Below are 17,849 nucleotides of genomic sequence, written 5' to 3'. Positions count from 1 at the left end.
AGAAAGATTAAGACATTCCTTTATGACCTCTCACTGTTGTTCCACATCTGAGCAGGCAGTACCACCAAAGAGCTGCTTGTCTGTCAGATTTCTGTTCTGTTCCTTTCTGAGTACACAGTGAGCTGAACTGCCCCCTAACCTATAATTAAGAGAACCAGTTGTCTTATTTATATATATGAATATATATTCTTTGTACAAAGTATGTATTTGCTCTATCAAAATGCCAGGAAGGGACCTGGGCAATTCCGGCACTTGAGAACAATGTGGTTGGTGTGGCTGAACATCCTCTCACACAATACTTTTTCCAGGGTGAGGATGAAGGTAGGAGACATCCTTGATCTTCTACCTGCTATCACAAAGGTGGTGCCATGTATATCCACATAAGTCAATCCTCCCCAGGCAAATAGTGCTTTTCCTGAAGCCAGCCTCAGCAGTTGCACAAGAAGCTGCCTATACAATGTGGGCAGAAGTAACACTGTCCAGGCTCAACTGCAGATGCATTTCAAATTTTAGTACTTCTTTAGTTGGACTTATGCACACATACACAAAAATCATGGACATATATTGGTGGGGTTTTTTTTCTTATTTTTTTTTCCCTCTAATATGGCCTCTAATTCCAATATGAAGGAATTAGAAGATTTAAAAGATCTTGTCAGCACATTTATTACTACTATGCCTGTGTTACTCTTTACAAGCAAAATATCCCACAAAATTATTTCAATATTCAAAGTAAAAGCATTTCCCATTATATTGGTTTACAAACCAAAAGCTGTTTCCAGGAGTATTTAATTTCTTCTTGCTGTTATGCCTCTTGCCAGCTGGGCTATGTGAGGGCTGAGTAAAACAGTTCTATTTCCTGTCTGATTGCTTTGACTCTTGCTGTGCAGGAGAAAGCCAAACTCTATGAAAGAATGCTGAAAAACACTGATATTTGCAAATATTTCCAAATGAGGGACAGCTCATAGTAATTTGTAAGATATGTGTAGAACTGAAATAACAACATTTGTTTATTTCCTTTTCCTATTCTAGACTAAAAAAAAAAAAAAACAACACAACAAACAGATATCTGTAAATGTCACTTTTACTGTCTAAAAGTAATTTTAAGTGTTAGTATGAAATGTCAGAAGAGTTGACAAAATATAACTATTTGTAAAAGTAATCTGAATTGTTAAACTAACATACTCCAGGGACAAGGGTGGGAGGGAGCCATTGAAATTATTACTGATATGAAATGTGGCAGTGACAATCTCTTTCAACAAAAAAGGTAAGGAGTACAATTAAGTAAATTAATTAGAACTCCTTGTTATATTTTTTTTGTAGACCTCCTTTCTGATTTACCACAATAGTAACAAAGTTTTAATTAATAGTTTACAATTTAGTATATGAATGTACCCTGGAGAGGTTTTTCTTGGTTTTGTTCGTTTATTTGGGTTTTTTGACTTATAAGTTTTTTTGTGGTTTTAAAAATATTTACTATTCTGGTGATGCTAATGCCTAATGTGACAAAGATTAATTTATTTAGGCCTCAGTCTTGCAAGAAATTTTATGTGGCTGAACCCACCCCACATATGGCAATTCACTGACACCAGTGGGGTGGATGTGAGCAGGAAGATGGATGTATTTTCATAGGAGAACTTGCAGGACTGGGCCTTCTTTCTATCTCTTCTAGATTTACAACGTATTTACACAGTGACCGTCATCTACAAAGGCTGTTTGACAACAGTCCCTGGTGTAGTAAATTCCACCTGCTGTCTTCAGCCTCTGCATTGATGTTCATCCAAAAAAAAAAGTGGCTTTCTTTTTTATGATGGTAATTACTTTTATTATTTATTTAAGTGCCAATCATCAAACTGTAGTATAATCATCATGCCATTTTTTTTTCTGTTTCCTAGACCAGATAATGGAAATGTATTTGTGCCTTTTGATAGCATGCCACTCTGCTTTATTAAAGAAAAATCTTCAATAATTTGTCTACAAAGCCTGTTTAAAATAATTGAAAGCTTTACCGTAACATTAAACTGGAGATACTATTGTCAAGTCACGTAAATACTTTGAACACAAAAATTGCAAAAAATCAATTGAGATCACAATTTCATGGAGGGTCATAGTGGGTGTATTACTGCTGAAAACTTTCAAGTAGATGGAGCACATGGTGGATGTGCGGGGGTGTTTTGACCAATTTATCAAGTTGAAGAGTCAGACAGAAAGTCTCCTTAGTTCTATTTAAGTGCTTAGACCTAAATTATTAAAAACTTTTCTCAAATCTGAAAGCTGATGTGGAGCATCTTCCCACCGTTTTACCCCTGGAGAAAAACTGGAGTGAACATTTGTTTCGCAGTCATTTGCAGCCTCACCATCACTGGGTAAGCTGTCACGGGAAGTAACAGCTTGGTAGCGTAGTTGTGTCTAAGAGATGATATTCACTCCCAGTTAAAGGACCTCCATAAAGGCCTTTTACTGGAAAAGCTCAGGACCCCTGTTATGAATTGACCTATGGAGGGTGCTGAGGGTGCTGTAGGACGGGCCACACTGTAATCCAGGTGTTGCTGGGCTGTAAGACACAAAATTACTTCAGCAGGGCCTGAATTTCATCCATCCATCCACCTCAGTGAGACTCTGCTTGTCCTCAGCTGATCAAGTTGCTTCTAGGTGTAAGTGGAACTTAAATGTCCCACCAGGCTCCTGCTAACATTTTGCACAGAGGGGGTTTTTCTATCAGGTGTTTGTACTGATCAGGAAATGGTGATAGAATATCTGATGACAGTTTTTTTCCAATACTTTACCATATGTCCAGAAAGAAAACATCTCTTTAAATAATTCATTGTGATTGTGACGCTTCTTCAGGTGAGGATGAAAACATTCTACAAATTAGTGCTTCTTCTTAAATCCCTTTGTTTAGCTTCAGATAATTGTTCTGATCAATGAAAATCTACCATGGCTAAATAAATCTTTTTTAAAAAGGATCCACCCCCTTTTTTTTCAGATTTTTTCATATCAGTTCCTGAAGTAGCCTGTCCACTTGACAGCAGTTCTTTAGTAGTGGGGGGAAACCACTGACTAAGTTTTAAGTGATCTTAAGTGATAAGTTTTAAGTATTTCTACTGCACATATAGATGTGTTCTTATATCAATTTATTTGAACCTGAGCTAAAAAGAAGCCTTACAAATTTGGCCTTGGATCAGGTTCTGAGAAATTACAGTTTAGCAGTCTATCTTTTCTCTTAACAGGCTTTGAGAGCCTCATGATGTTTGACTTTCAAACTTGAATATTGGCCATTTTTAGCCCAGAGAAATGAGATAAATATTTATTGCCAAATTTGTATTGGCAGCTTTTAAGTCACAGGTGAGATCGGGCGCGGGCGGGATGACCAGATGCAGTGCCAACAGAGTTCAGGAAAGCAACTTCCAGAGAGAACGGGTGCCAAAGAATGAGCCAAGAGAGGGCTTGGATACCGGGAGCGCCTCTCGTTAGCATTGACAGGGGAAATGGGGAGCTACTGAAGCAGGAGAGGCTGCTGAAGGGCATTGCCAAAAGGCAGGGCACTGTGAGCTGTGAAAACCAGCGAAGAGGGAACATTAACCCTGCTGTATCCTTTAGCCCTACCATGTAATTAGGCTGCATTATTTTAAAAGCTAAAATGCAGGGTTGGAGGAAGGGAAAACAAACCCTCAGAGCCTCTATAGAGCAGTGACAAATACACAAAGCAGTCAACCCCCCCCAGAAGATAATTTTGTTGCTCGTGGTGTAGAGTTCTCACTAAGAATTTTGAACTACTTAGACAAAGTTTTAAAAGAAAACAAAAAAAAAGCTTTCCTGCTACAATGAGCACTCGGTACGTATTGTATGCTGTGTACAGTACAAGCTAAAGCATACCATATATGTTTTTGTTATTCCACATGTTGTCAACAGCCCACTTGCGATATATGCCACCTGAAATATATATTGATAAGTTAGCTACCACTGGAGCTAGTTTGTTTATTGTTTCAGAATCTTATGTCCCTATGAAATGCTGTGTATATATATATATCTCTATACTGTAAAAAGAAGTAATATCGCAGATGCTGGTTTTGTATTTATGAAAGACATTGAAAGTATGGCTTAAAGTATATCAATTATTTGTCACTCTTCACCATTTGTATATTAATAGTAAAGATACTTTTACTTTAATGAAGTGTTGTAGTTACATTTATTTTTGCTAAGTGTCTTTCTGTCAAGATGTCTGATTCATTAGGAGTCATTGCCAAAAAGAAACATATCAATTATTTTACCCTCTTTATAGAAGTACTGAAAAATGCTCACACAGACCTACAATTTATTATTCTCTTTTCTGTCAAAATACATCTATTGTAGCATCCTGAGCTTGAGGCCCATTATGATCAGCCCCCTAAGTGTTAGTGTTGATAGATAATATTCCTTTTTTCCATACAAGTGCAACATTTTAAAGGTATTTAGGATATGCCAGAAAAAGATATTATCAGCAGAAGCTCCTTATTTTGCCAAACCTTGAACCTTCCAGAAGTCTTGTAACTGTGTTAGCACCACCAGGAGCTGATGGTAACAGGTTGGGCATAGTCTACAATGCAATGGGCTTTTACTGCAGTGCTGGTTTGTATTCCAGTAAGATGGAAGATGGGCAAAGCACACCTCAGAGAATACAGCCCAGGCACTCCCCTGAAATGGCAGTGCAAAATCTCCTTTTTACCACCAATAAAATGAAGTAACCTAAGAGAAACTTACTAGATTGTGTATTCATGCCTAAGAATCAGCTTTCTGAGTGCCACCTAAGCTCTAAAAAACCACACCAGCCTAAGAAAGGAGGGGCCATATATAGGGGAAATATATTGTTCTACCCAACAAAATCTTCACAGCTGTATCTTCTTCCTTCAACACACCCTTCAGCTCTGACCTTGCAGATGTCTTAGGCATGTGTTTCCCTAAGTGTCAGTGGCACCATTAACAAATAACAAAAATACCTCTTTGTATTGAAAAACTGAGCGTGAGAACTTGTTCAGTGTCCTGTTAACATCAGTACACTACAGAAAATTTTTCATATAGTCATGTTTCTTGCTCAGAAAATAAACAGACTTCCTCAAATGATGCACAAATTTAGGTCAGGTATCTTGAGAGTCAGTCAGTTCAGTGCACTGTCTGCAGGACAGGTTCCCCCTTTAATTTACAGATGAGCAGTAAATGCAACTATTGCAAACTACTGATAACGGAAAGATAATGTATGACATCTTCAGAAACAGATTCAACCTTTTAGAATTCAGCCTTGTCACAATATATCATCCTCTCATGTGATTCAGATGTTACTTGAAATACAAGATAAAATACTTAAAATTATATTCAGGTACCTTGATAAGGACAATTTGTTTATCCATGTCATTCCTAAATTGGTCACAGATAGCACTGGACCAAAAAAACTCCAAAATGAAATGGACAAAAATGTGCCACACTGATTCTTGATTACTAACGTTTTCATTTGAGACCTAGCAGATCCTGAAAAACAAACTGTGTTTGTAAACTCATTCCTATGTGGAAAATGCTTGTTGTTGGGGATATGGTTAAAACTTCTTTGGTGTTTTATTAAACACTTCCTAAAAAAGCTAAACCTCTAAATTGAGCTTAGTGTCATACTTTTAACTTCTGCAAATTTTTTTTTTTTTTTAGGGAAAAAAGATAATACTGTCCTGCAGTCTGATTAAACAAAGAAATGAAACGTATCAGTTGGAGCCAATATAAATATTGTCAGTGGTGTTGCTGAGAAAGCAGAATGAACTACATCTGGCAGGAGGGTGATCAGGTTAAGCACACATTTGTAGAATTCTTTCAGGCAATCCGATGATAAGGTGGACAAAATGTTTTTAATGAAAAAGAAAAGATTTTTCTGCTAAGCAGATGCCATCTTTTAGGACTAAACTAGTGAGGGAGAAATGACATCTTATTATTTTAAAGTTTAAAAAGGAGTTTCATTGTCTTAGACCATAACATGATGAATGAGTTTTACTCTGGCACTTATTTTTATCATAGATCAGGGAAAAAAAACTTTTATGATTTACTTGTGTCTGAAGGGCTAAACAGCCTTTAACCCCAAGAAATGAGAAGTTGCTATGTACTGCCATTACAATTTCCAAGTCCATAATAAATAAAAATTAATTTGTTTTAAGAATTGCTTTCAAAAGGATTTATGAATTACATATGTATTTTAGAAAAAAAGAATTTGGAGAAAGTAATGACACACATAGTGTGCACATTTAATCGACAGGGTGCTTGCACTGAAATTCAAACTACTGTGTGAATTTTCACAAGGTGAAAGTGGTGATGTACATTAGAGGTTTCCTATGCAAAGGTTTTAATTATAGACAAGTTTTGTAATGAGACCATTCCCTAATGGGATGCAAGTGTTAATTGTTGCACTGGAGTAATGGTTCTTTCCTTCTTGGTATTCATGACATGTCCAGCTGCAGTATTTGTTCTATCCTTCTCTCTAAAAGGTATATATCAGCAGAAAGTAGTACCCTTAAAAAAATTAAAAGGCATGTACTCTGAAAAGTATGATTTTTGCTTCTTTTGAGTAAAGGAAAACATATAAAACCCACTTGTATAATCTGGTGATGTAATACACAGCTATAATATCATTGCCATGCACTTTTTTGCATACAATAAGTTTGTATTCTTCAAGGCAACATAAACTCCTTAAGCTAAAACATCCATGTTTTTTGTGTTATGCTGAAGGATGGTGACATGAACATGCTGAACAGTTGACCAAGGAAAGCGTTTGATTGTTTTCTGAGAGTTTAATTTCAGCATCAGTCCAGGGCCTCTGAAGACACTACTCTATCTGCTGGATACGGGCATGAGAGGGAAGCAGTAATGTAGAGGCATAAAGTATAGGAGCCACTCTATTGATTACTGATTAATTTGCTAACTCCACTAAGTAAAAATACCCCAAAGCCCCACAAAGCAGCTAGAGCTTAGTATTCAAGTCCCCTGATGCTGTTGAAAGATAACCACTGTCAAAGTGCCACAATGTCTGGCAGATCCCTGACCACTGGGCTGCTGGGGGACCCATGGGGGGAATCTGGGAGGGTTTGGCAGCCAGGGTCTCTACCACCATCCTCAGCCCAGGAGCAGGGCAGCCTCATGCCCAGGGACCCCATAGTGGGGGATGCAGGGTCAAAATTAGCCCAAGAAGCCACGATCCACGTGGTCTGTCAGCACAGCTGGGCAAGGGCTGATGGCCCTGGAAGCTGATAGGAGTTGTGGGTAAGCTGGGGGGGGGGAGCTTCAGGGGTGGGCAGGGCCAGTCGGGGATGCCAGGGCTCCGAAAGTAAGGGAGGAAATTCACAGAGAGGTAAGAAGATTTTATATTCTCAGGTTGAGTTAAAGGTCTAGAAGGGGAAAAAAAAAAAAAGGTTTTGGAGATGGAATTGGCTAAGTGCCCATTTGCTGACATGTTAAAGCAATAAGATGTTGATCATTCAAGTATTTCAGGTTAAGCATGATTCTCAGCTGAGAAAAGCATACTGCCATAAGTAAACTAAATCACATTCTTTGTAGATTGCTTTTGTTGTCTTTTATGTGAGATTTTTGGGAGATAAGCTCCTTGTAGTTCGTAATTTGTCTGAAGTGGGAGAGCAGAAGACTGACAGAGAAAGGCTGTAGCACAGGATTAGGGATCAGAGGATCTCATTTCCATTTTGGGTGATAGTTGCTTGGATTGAGCAAATCAATTACCAGGAAAGAGTAATGTTTTTTTCCCTCTCTTGGCCGTTTTGTGCTAAAGATTTATGGACCCATTTATCTTACTGATTTCAGTGAAACTGCTTGCAATAAATACAAGAACAAGCATAAACTGTTTGCTGGATTTAAACCTTAGATTAAAAGTGGTGGTTTGCTGTGTTTGTGGTGGAGGAATCTTTTCCTGCTGCTTCATGGAGTTTTAGCGTGTTTGAATTTGAACATATTGGAGCATTCAGTTCTCAGCACACATTCAATACTTGAGTTGGTACCACTGTCTGAGCATGAAAGCAATAGCCAAATCCTGGGCAGAGGATGCATTCTCTATAAGAGTGGCAAGCTAGACCTATTACCCATAATTGTGATATTTTAACTTCACCTCAAGAATTATGAATTCTTTATCAAATTATGAGAAACTGAATGTCTTTGTTGGCTTCAAAAACGCTGCTGTCTTGATATATTATGGTGTTTGTTGAGACAAATTGCTCTGAAGGGTTGCCAGTAACTTCTGTGTGAAAGGGCAGCCATGAATTAATTTATTGTTCAGAGAATAGAGACAATTTCTTCCCTATACTGTAACACCCAAATTTCCCTGGAAATACTTGAGTAACTTAACAAAGAACAACTTAACCAGGACAGCAAAGAACACACTGAGTTATCTTAAATAACCCATCTTAAAATTCTTTACTATCTATAACAGCAGAATTTACTTATTCTAGGATTTTTTTCTTTACTAGGCCTTTTGAGGGCAGCCCTACAAGTTTAAAGGGGTTAAACAGATGCAGGTGTGGTGTGGTGTGGCTATTTTGCCAATGGCTGGTGCTCCCAACTTCACTCTTTCCCAGAGGTAAGTAAGTATGTTCAGGTGCTGTTACATCTTCCTCTCTTGCTTCTGAGAAAAGAAGGTATTGTTAGAGGGACTGTAACAGGGAAGCTTTTAGTTAAACAACAAGCTTTGTTGTTTGGATGCTGCAGCTTCTGTCAGTGGAGTATCTAAAATCCTCAGGTGGGCTGAGGGTGGTGTGGAAACAGAATTACAGGCACAAAAAGTCGAGACAAAAAACCAAAACCAGAGGAGGGAAAGCTGACTTAATAATCAATAGAAAATCTATACTGGGGGCAGGAATTATGGGTATAGTAGTTTTTAATCACTTTTACTCTGAAGAGGAGTGGGAAGAGTGATGGAATTATCAGAATAGCTTTAGTAAAGTAGTGAAGAGTTAGGCAAAAGATGTATTAGAAAGTTAGTGAAAGAAATAAGAATAAAAAAGTGAGAAGTTTAAGTGAGACCAAAAAAATATAATTTGCTGGCAGAAAGTAGTTATCTTTTTAAACAAAGAAAATCAAGTGTGAGAGAGATATCCAGCGTGCTGACGTGGAGGAGAATGAAATGTTGGTACCTTTGCAGTGTTGGGAGGGTGGGCAGATGCCTGTGTAAATAATTTTTGGAGGGTGTGTGGAGTTCTTGATATGATGCTTTTCACTGATAGCTCCAGTCAGTGAAGTCAGAAGACGTTTACCCTAATTCTTCATAACTTTCTGGATATAACTTGTCACTCTATTTCCAGTTTTGAATGTGAATGGAAGGCTTTCATACAGTGGCTTTATTTCCTGCTTGGCTATTATGGCCTTCCTGGGTGTGCACACTGATGGTAGCTGTCCCAAATTCTCTGTGAAGTCCCATTCCTGCCTTACCTTGGTATATTGGTGGAAACTGTTGGGCCTGCAGGGTGATATATTTCAGAAAGGAAGCAGAGAAGGGTAAACCCTATGTTATCACCTTTTCCATTCTTCAGCCTTGATTAACAGGGGAGTAACTGAAAGGTACAATTGATAAATTGTATTAAACCAAGCTGTTCATTGTGGTGTTCTTGGGGTTTGGTAGGGCTTTTCCTTGTTTGTTTCAGGTTTTCTTTGGTTTTGTTTGTTTGTTTGCTGGTTTTTTTCTCCTAAATATTCCTTCAGCATTCTGACCTGCACCTATTCCTATAATATTGAGAACTAAACCAAAACTTTTTCTTTTTTTCTGCAAACAATTAATTTCCTTCCTCTCAGGCTCTATTTCACTAATTCTTCTGACAGCCATGTAGCACTTAGGTATGCTACAAAGCCCTACCTGAGGTGGAATTTTTTGCCTAGTCCAGATAAAACATATTCCCTGCATCTTGTCTTTTTATGGATTTTTTTTTTTTTTAGAGTAACCTTAGAGATGGATTAATCTCAATTTTGTAATTGGACATTTATTCCTCTATGTAAATTTGTCTCTGTCAAGCTTGATTGTAAAAAAAGACAAACATGAATACTGCTTTTCCTTTGTTCCTTTTTCTGTGCACAGATTTTTTTCTTTGGACCACTCATGGATCTGTTGACTCATGATCCTATGGTATGACTTCCTTTTTTTACCGTGCTTGTGGTCATAACATCTCCAGGGCTCCAGCTTCAAAAATGTGTCAGGCAGACAGGTTGTGTTAGAATTTATAGGTTTAACTGCACTCATTTAGCTGAGCAAGTAGCCAGATCATAACAATGTGCTTTAGAAGATTTTGGTGGTACTTGGCTTTTTCTCAGCAACTGTTCCCTCGGACAGATGTGCCCTCTCACGTGGGTGGACTTGGAAAGGATATGATGGTGGATAATATAATAATACTAATATAGATTAGGCCTCTAGTACACAGTGCACTACTACTGTGATCGCAGGAAGCTGTGATAAAGGGGTTAATTGTTCTTATTTGACTTCCCATTTCTAGTGGAACAAATTTAGCTTTTGGAATAGGGTTGGTTTATTTTTAAATTGATTTCTGTTTACTTGGCTCTTATTAGACCTGTTTACAGAATGGTCATGTAATGCATATGTCTCAGAAATCTCTTTACTACCCTAAAATAACAGGACCTATTTAAAAATGGCTAATTTGTGGACCTTTGATTATTTGTATACATTTTTTTGCTAACTCTCACTCATATTACTTCAAATTAGTTCAAACCAGGCTGTCATTTTCTAGAAGCAAAATGGGCTGTGACAACCTCCCAAAACCCAGAAAGTATTGCAGCAGGTAATGTTACTATGATAGTAATGGAACTTGCTTCCTTCTTGTAGCCAATGGTGTTTAGAAAAAAATCCAGTGTATTTATTAATACAAAATACTCTAGAAATCAGTGCCCACTCACACTAAAATTGATTTATGACCCATGTCTTCTTTATAGCCAAATTGATCACTGTTTATTTGCCTCTTACTAAAAGTCTGTTAATGAGAAATTGTCAGTCTCTTGGGTGGGTGCTGGCATGTGTAAACATGAATATGTTAGAATTTAGCAGAAACTTTCAATGACTGTTGCAAACTCTTTCCTTTACTCCCTTTGAGCCACTTCACTGGTACACAAGGTGCCATCACATTGTGCTGCATTTAGAACTGCAAAGAATAATACTTGACTTTAAAAGACATTTCAAGTTGTAAGTGAAGATATACCATATATCTGGATTTCATCTGTTATTTTGGTTAAAAAATATCATAACAGTTTAACTAAAGGTTTTATTAGATCTGAGTTGGATGGATGTAGACAACTTACAGCCTCTAGGCACAGTTTTCCTTCCTTGTTTTTATGTTCCACTGCATGTTACTCTGTCACAGTATGAAGAGGCAGCATTTTCCCAAAGCAAAAGTTTACAGCTTGTTAGGTACAGACTGATAGATATGAATTGTTTGCTTTGTTTTTTTTTCTTAGCAGTTTAATTCCTTCGGTGAGAAAAATTTATGCCTGTGCGTGAATTAAGATTGATTCATCACTCAAAACAAAATATATCAGAAATGCACATAATAATTGCTTCCTTTTATCACAATATTGTACCAGCTTGTCTTCTTTTCCAGCCAACCTCCTCAGACATCCAGAACCGCCAAAACATCTGAGATAATACACATTCAATTACAGTATTATAAAGATGAACCATCTGTCCTAAGCTTTCCAGTGTTGCATGAGAATGAAAATAAGAATATGAAAAATCCCAGATAGGTTGTCATAAGTCCCAACATGACATAAGTAAATTAAGTCAGTCCCTAGTATGTTTAAATAGCCATCACAGATTTTACCACCTACAATTAAAACCAAAATTAGAAAGACTATGTCAGATGCTGTGGAATCCACTGAGAGCAAAGGAAAGTAAATTGTTTCAGTGCATTCAGAAACACTGGTAATTTTATCAAAGCTTTGTTTTTCAAATAAAACCCAACTCAATCCACATTTAAGGAGTCTAGAAGTAGGCTTTCGTTCTGTTGTGCTTTACTCCATGGTAAGGGAAAGGGTAATGGACACTTGACTCTTAATACTTAATCACATTACATGATTTCTCTTCCATCTTCCACTTATTTTCAGTAGATCTGTGTTTACACAGGTATAACCTATTCCTTATACTGCAGTGTGTCTGAGGTTCCTCTCACACCGATGGGAACAAAGCTGTGTGCAGAAAATGAAGAGCTGTATACCCCACAGTTGGTGCTTTATATTGGTTGTTGGCTTATAAATAGGTTTACCTCTCAGTGCAGCTCTTGCCTAAGACCTGTACGTACGCATATTTTGAGCTAGGTGTGCTATATTTGCTAAGCTAAAATACATTTAGTAGCATGCAGGAGTTATTGTACTATCTAATTTAAGCCTATTTATTTTTTTTAATGATCACTAGAATGATTTTCGCTTTTTGTGAAAGATAATTAACATCCTCCACTTGTGCAGAAGCATAGGGGGGTGGAAGGAGAGCTGAATAGAGGGAGAAGAATAGTTTTCACTGCCTAGTTAGTTATTATCTTAATGACATTCCTGATGACTTAAATAGAAAATCACTGTATACAAAATGTTAGCTAGAGATACAAAAGAATTTCCGTTCCACACATACTGTGTTTATGTTAAAAAAAAAAAAAGATACAGGAAAAAAGAGACAGGAAAAAAGTGGAGCAGGAAGGCAGAAGGAAAATCTGGATCATGAGCTGATGGGTAAGAGAGTTGTCCCATAAAAAAGAAGCTGTGGGTTTGTTTTTGTTCTTTCATCTTCCAGTCAGAAAATAATCTTTTCTTCTGTCATCCAATGTGGTGCTTGTTCACTTGGTGTGTGATTTCATATGTTAGCAAAGAGAGGATGATGAGATGACACAGCCAGTAGATTGATCCCTTTTTGTATGGGTAAGAGGACTGTAGGTTTAGCTGGGAGCAGGATTGTCCATCTCCAGCTCAGTCTGAGCTGCAAGGTAATCAACAGAAATTCCCTCTCTTCTCACCCATTTCTTCAGCACAGCTCCTGCAGGAACTCTGTGGAGTAGCAAAATTCTTTGCCTTTGGTCACATTGCAGGGAAGGGTGTTGTCAACAGCTTCACACCATCCTGTGATACCCCTGTGAGTGGGAAAGATCCAGCCCCTGAAATGGCTGCACTGCTTGGAAAAGAAACAGCTGCTTCCCAACCTGCAGGGAATTTAAGATGCCTGTTCCTCTCTACACTAGTTACATTTGGAGCTGGAGCTCTGTGACCCCTGTGTCCCAGGTTCCTGTTCCCAGCCTCTCTGAAGGCAAGGCTTTCCTCCACCCTCACTTCTGATTTCAGTCCCTGAAAAGACAGGTATGTTTGCAGGGTAGAGAGGTCTGTTTTGTGCCTTAACCAGATGATCAAGCTGCTGATGCATGCTGATACAGTCCCACCAAAGTCAAACTAGATCCAGCAGACTGCCTCAAAATGGTTGCAGACTTTTGCAAATTAGTAGGGCCTTCTGTTCCTGGGACACCAAATTTCATAACTAACTTAGTCCTTTACTTTCTCTATTGCAGAGAATACAATTTGAGTTTCTCACAATTAAAAAACTGTAATGCGTGAAAAGCTAGGTATGATGGTAATGAAGCACAATGTTCTTAAACTGGCCTTATGTTTGAAAAGGACAGTTAATAGCATCTTACATTTAATAAGAATTAAAAGAGACAGGAGAAAAAGCATCAGCAGGGCACATTTTGACTCTACCATGTTAAAGCACAAGGAGGTGACAACACAGACATAGCTCTGGATAAGGACTAGGATCTTGCAGTTTTATTGTATACTTTTAAGGCAGGTAATTTAATACCTTCCTTTTTTTCCTGCTCTTCATTAAATATCACACACTTGTTTGTTTGCCTAATGTTTTTTTCCTTTTGCAACTTTGGACTTCCAAGCTCTTCTGATGTCTGTGCACAGAATCTAAAAGAATTGCACATGCAGTTCCTTTGAGCTTTTGTGCTACATTTCAGTAAAATAAACCAAGATGTACATACTTACAAGTCATTATTATAAAGAAGAAAGATGACACCATACGTAAGAGAGGGAGAACCAAAAATTTGTTGTTAACGGAACAAAAAATGGTAAGAACTAATCACAGTGTAACAGTTGTTACTGGTTCAGCCATACGAGCACAGTTCACATTACGACAGAAAAGCCTCAGTAGTAATAACATCATTAAAATTGATAAATAAGATGACTTGTTTTTGTGTTACGCTTGCCCATCCAACAAATATTTTTGTAACAGGCACACCCACATGATGCTACTGACTTAGGAAGTGAACCTAAATGAGGCAGTGAACCTAAATATAAGAGATTTTGAAAGGTGATTGAATCAGCAGTGTGATCCTGAGATTTCAGAGGCACATATCAAGATGCAGTGGTTAATTCTGGTCTCTGAACCTGAATGCAAATCAAACATTGACTGATAGTTCAGGATAATCAACTACATTTATTGCATCTAGATGTATATTCTTTGCTGAAACAAGGTCAAATGCTGAACTAAAGCTTCAGTGTTGTAAAATTCATACATTATGGTGTGATAGTAAATGCTGAGCTGGTTACAAAGTTCCTGTTTATTTAATGGTGAGTTTAAGGAGGTGGAAGCTGATATTCCATAAAATCATACCAGTTCTTCTTAGGACTAATCAAGTAGTCCTAAAATAATGAGTGAGAACTATTAGAGTTATAATTAGTCTTTTTTTTTTTTTTTTTAATCAAGAAGTGTTTTGTTGTGCCTGTATACTCCTATTTAAAATTGCTAATTTTTTTGTGTCTGTTAACATACAACATTATTTTAAACTCCTTTTAGTACTATGCTGTTCTATAATAAATGATCTTGCTAAGATACTAGGACTTTATTGTCATTTATGTATGAAATACAGGATATCTTACAAATAACATCCAAACCAGAAAGCTTATACGTGCACTTTTGGAAGATTTTGCGTAGTAACCCTTGTTGGGTTGAAGGCATTGAACCCTCTTATGCTGGTTTGGGCTGGGATACAATTGATTTTCTTGAATTAAGATTGAAATCAGGAACATCAAACTATTTTCTCTTTGAGTAGAGACATCCATAAAGAGAAATCAGAGTCTTTCTATATATGGAGGTGGGTTTGGTCTACTGGACAAAACTGAATTCTCCAAGAATACAAGAAGGGAAAACTTGTATTCATATTAATTCATAGTGCATGTTGACAGGACTGTATCGTCAATTAGAGTCTGAGATTTCATATTTGTGTGTACTCTTTAAAAAAACTGATTTTGAAACAGTCTTATATGTAGTGTTTTACTTATCTACCTCAGTATTTTCCTTCCTTTGGTTTGACGCTTTTCGTTGATACCTCTCTTATTTAGTATTACTTGGTCCTGTGCACTTGCTGTATGTGCTGACCATACAACCTGCTGTTAGGTTTGTATTTTTTCCCCTCAGCTGAGTAGTAGTTCATCAGGAATAAAGACTTGAGAAACTCTGTTTGCATACATATATATACACACACATATGTGCATATGGATGTGCATATATATGTGTATAGCTCTTTATATATACAATTATATAGTTCTTCTGTTTGCTCTCACTTGAAGCTGTTGATCTGTAGTCACATCACAGAGGTCACACAGCAACATTTTGGCACAGTCTGTTTACTAGCTACTAATGACCTTGTATAAATTTTAACCTGCAGTATGAGGAAGATTTAATGAAAATGTGTGTTTATACAGCAGCTTAATGGTGAAGTTTTCCTGCCTAAGTTTGGTTTAAGATCATTCTAGAATATTTAATATATAGTCTAAAATTCAGTGCAAGTGCTACATGTAGTCTAAATTTTCCATTCCATTTTCTTAATGGCATATTTAAATGTCATTGAAATAAAAGAATGCAGAGGGGAGCTTTCGTGTGTCTTGCTCTACATTTTTTAACAGACTAATACAGTCAACAGCTTCCAGAAAAAAAAAAAATAGAATATATAAGGAAAATGCACACATATGTAAAGTGACCCTAAGCCAAACATCTCCAGCTATGTGGCTTAAAATTCTCCATTAATTTGTAAAATACATAAGCTCATATTTTAACTTCAAGAGTTTCCAGAGACGCTTTCAAAACATCAATGCACTTACAAACATTTATTTATGTATCAGCCCTCTACCCTTAGAACTTGATGCCTGATTTCTAACAAATTATTTATTTGATTAATGTTTTACCTTTTGTCTTTTGAATTGATCAGGGATACAGTATAGAAGAACACCTATTTATTGTTGAAAAATATTAGATTAATAGTTTTTGCTAATACACATTGCTCTGAGGTAAAATGTGTTCCAACAGTTCACAGGTATTTGGTGAGCTAGGCTGGATAGTACAAACAGAACATATGCTTAAAGATGTTTATAATATGATTTTTTTTTTCTTTTTTAACTAAATATTCTGGAAAACATATAAAAATAATATATAAAATGATAAGCAGAAAGAATAAATTTAAGTGGCCTTTTTTAGCTGTGATTTCTTTTTAAGATAAGAGTTTGTTGTTTTTTTCTTTCTGTAATTAGGCAACAGCTTTTCAGAAAGAAAAATAAAACAAAATATTTTAAATATCTTTTTAGAAATTATTTTTTACTTCAAAACCAGCTTTAACTGCTTGGTTTCTTATGCTGCGAAATATCTACCAATACTTGCTATATGTTAGGTTGGGTTTTTTTTAAATTCTACAATGCTTGTTTCTGTGAACAGTTGATGATAACTCCACCAAATCCCTCAGGAGGAATATCTGAAGTTCCTGAATCCAGTATCATATTTTCATTAAGATGTCACAGAGGTACAGTCTTTGTCAAATGCGGTTTATGTTGTTCCTTAATGGAATAGAGGTTGCCTGGGCTTATTTGTCAACTTTAATGTGCATAATTCAAAACTAACCTTCAATTCTCAGATATTTGTAGGTTTTTTCTATGTTTGAACTGCCAGTAGATGCAGTAGAATTTTCAATAGTCAACCCACATTCCCCACCCCGAGTCATTAATTTAACCATTTTTAGGATTTGTGCATCTGTTCAGAGTTTGGCTATAAAGATTAAATCTAAAAATCATCACATATATACACAGCTGTTTAGACCAGGGAAGTATAGACAGGAATATGACTGCTGTGATAAGTCAGATGGTTTTCAAGGTCTCAACTTTCCATATGGTTGTAATGACCAGAAGAACTATTAGAAATTACTCATAATAATGCTTGTTGTAGAAAGTCCATATCCTTATAAATAGTTTTGACTTCCATGTAATATTTCATTCATATACTAGGAGAGGCTTTACTCAGTTTATACACAAGTTACCTGTGTTACTCTTTACTATAGTTTTTACTTTTGGCCTTTACCTTCTCTCATTCCTTCCTCTGTCTGTAGTTCATTTTAACTAACCAGTTTCTTTTTCATGTAAAACCTAATGTAAATCATGTTATATCCAGTTCTGCCCTGTGAACAACTATAGCCAAATTCCATTTGAAGCCTTCGCTGTTATTGTGTAATTAAAAGTAATATACTAGTGAAATTTTTACCATTTACTTGTATCTTTGTCATGCCTTCAGACTAAGATAACGTTATTATTTTGCCCCTGACATTCAGTATCCCTTTTCTGTATTTTTAATGTTTTGCTCATTTATGTTTAATAATGGTGTAGCAGATATGCATTTTGGGGTCATGTCCATGTGGCACAGCAGATACTCATGTTATCTTTGAATGAAGCTTGATTTCTTGAAAGACTTAAATTTACTTTACTCATAGGGAGAAATGATAGAGGTGATGAAAATGTGAAACTTCCGTGTTTGGATTTCAAAACACCCAGTT

General features: G+C 36.7%; 1 long non-coding RNA gene across 1 annotated transcript in view; it reads left to right on the top strand.

Annotated features, from left to right (window-relative positions):
- The first annotated feature begins 7,299 nt into the window (after nucleotides 1–7,299).
- Nucleotides 7,300–17,849, top strand: part of LOC116782401 — a 110,780-nt gene continuing 100,230 nt past the window's right edge. The window contains exons 1-2 of the long non-coding RNA XR_004355226.1: nucleotides 7,300–7,354; nucleotides 8,478–8,587. This is a non-coding gene — a long non-coding RNA (uncharacterized LOC116782401). The remainder of the gene's footprint in view (nucleotides 7,355–8,477; nucleotides 8,588–17,849) is intronic.

This window comes from Chiroxiphia lanceolata, chromosome 2, assembly GCF_009829145.1.
Source record: "Chiroxiphia lanceolata isolate bChiLan1 chromosome 2, bChiLan1.pri, whole genome shotgun sequence".
NCBI lineage: Eukaryota > Metazoa > Chordata > Aves > Passeriformes > Pipridae > Chiroxiphia > Chiroxiphia lanceolata.
Note: the sequence above shows the minus strand (reverse complement) of the source record. Positions and strands in the feature narration are given on the sequence as shown.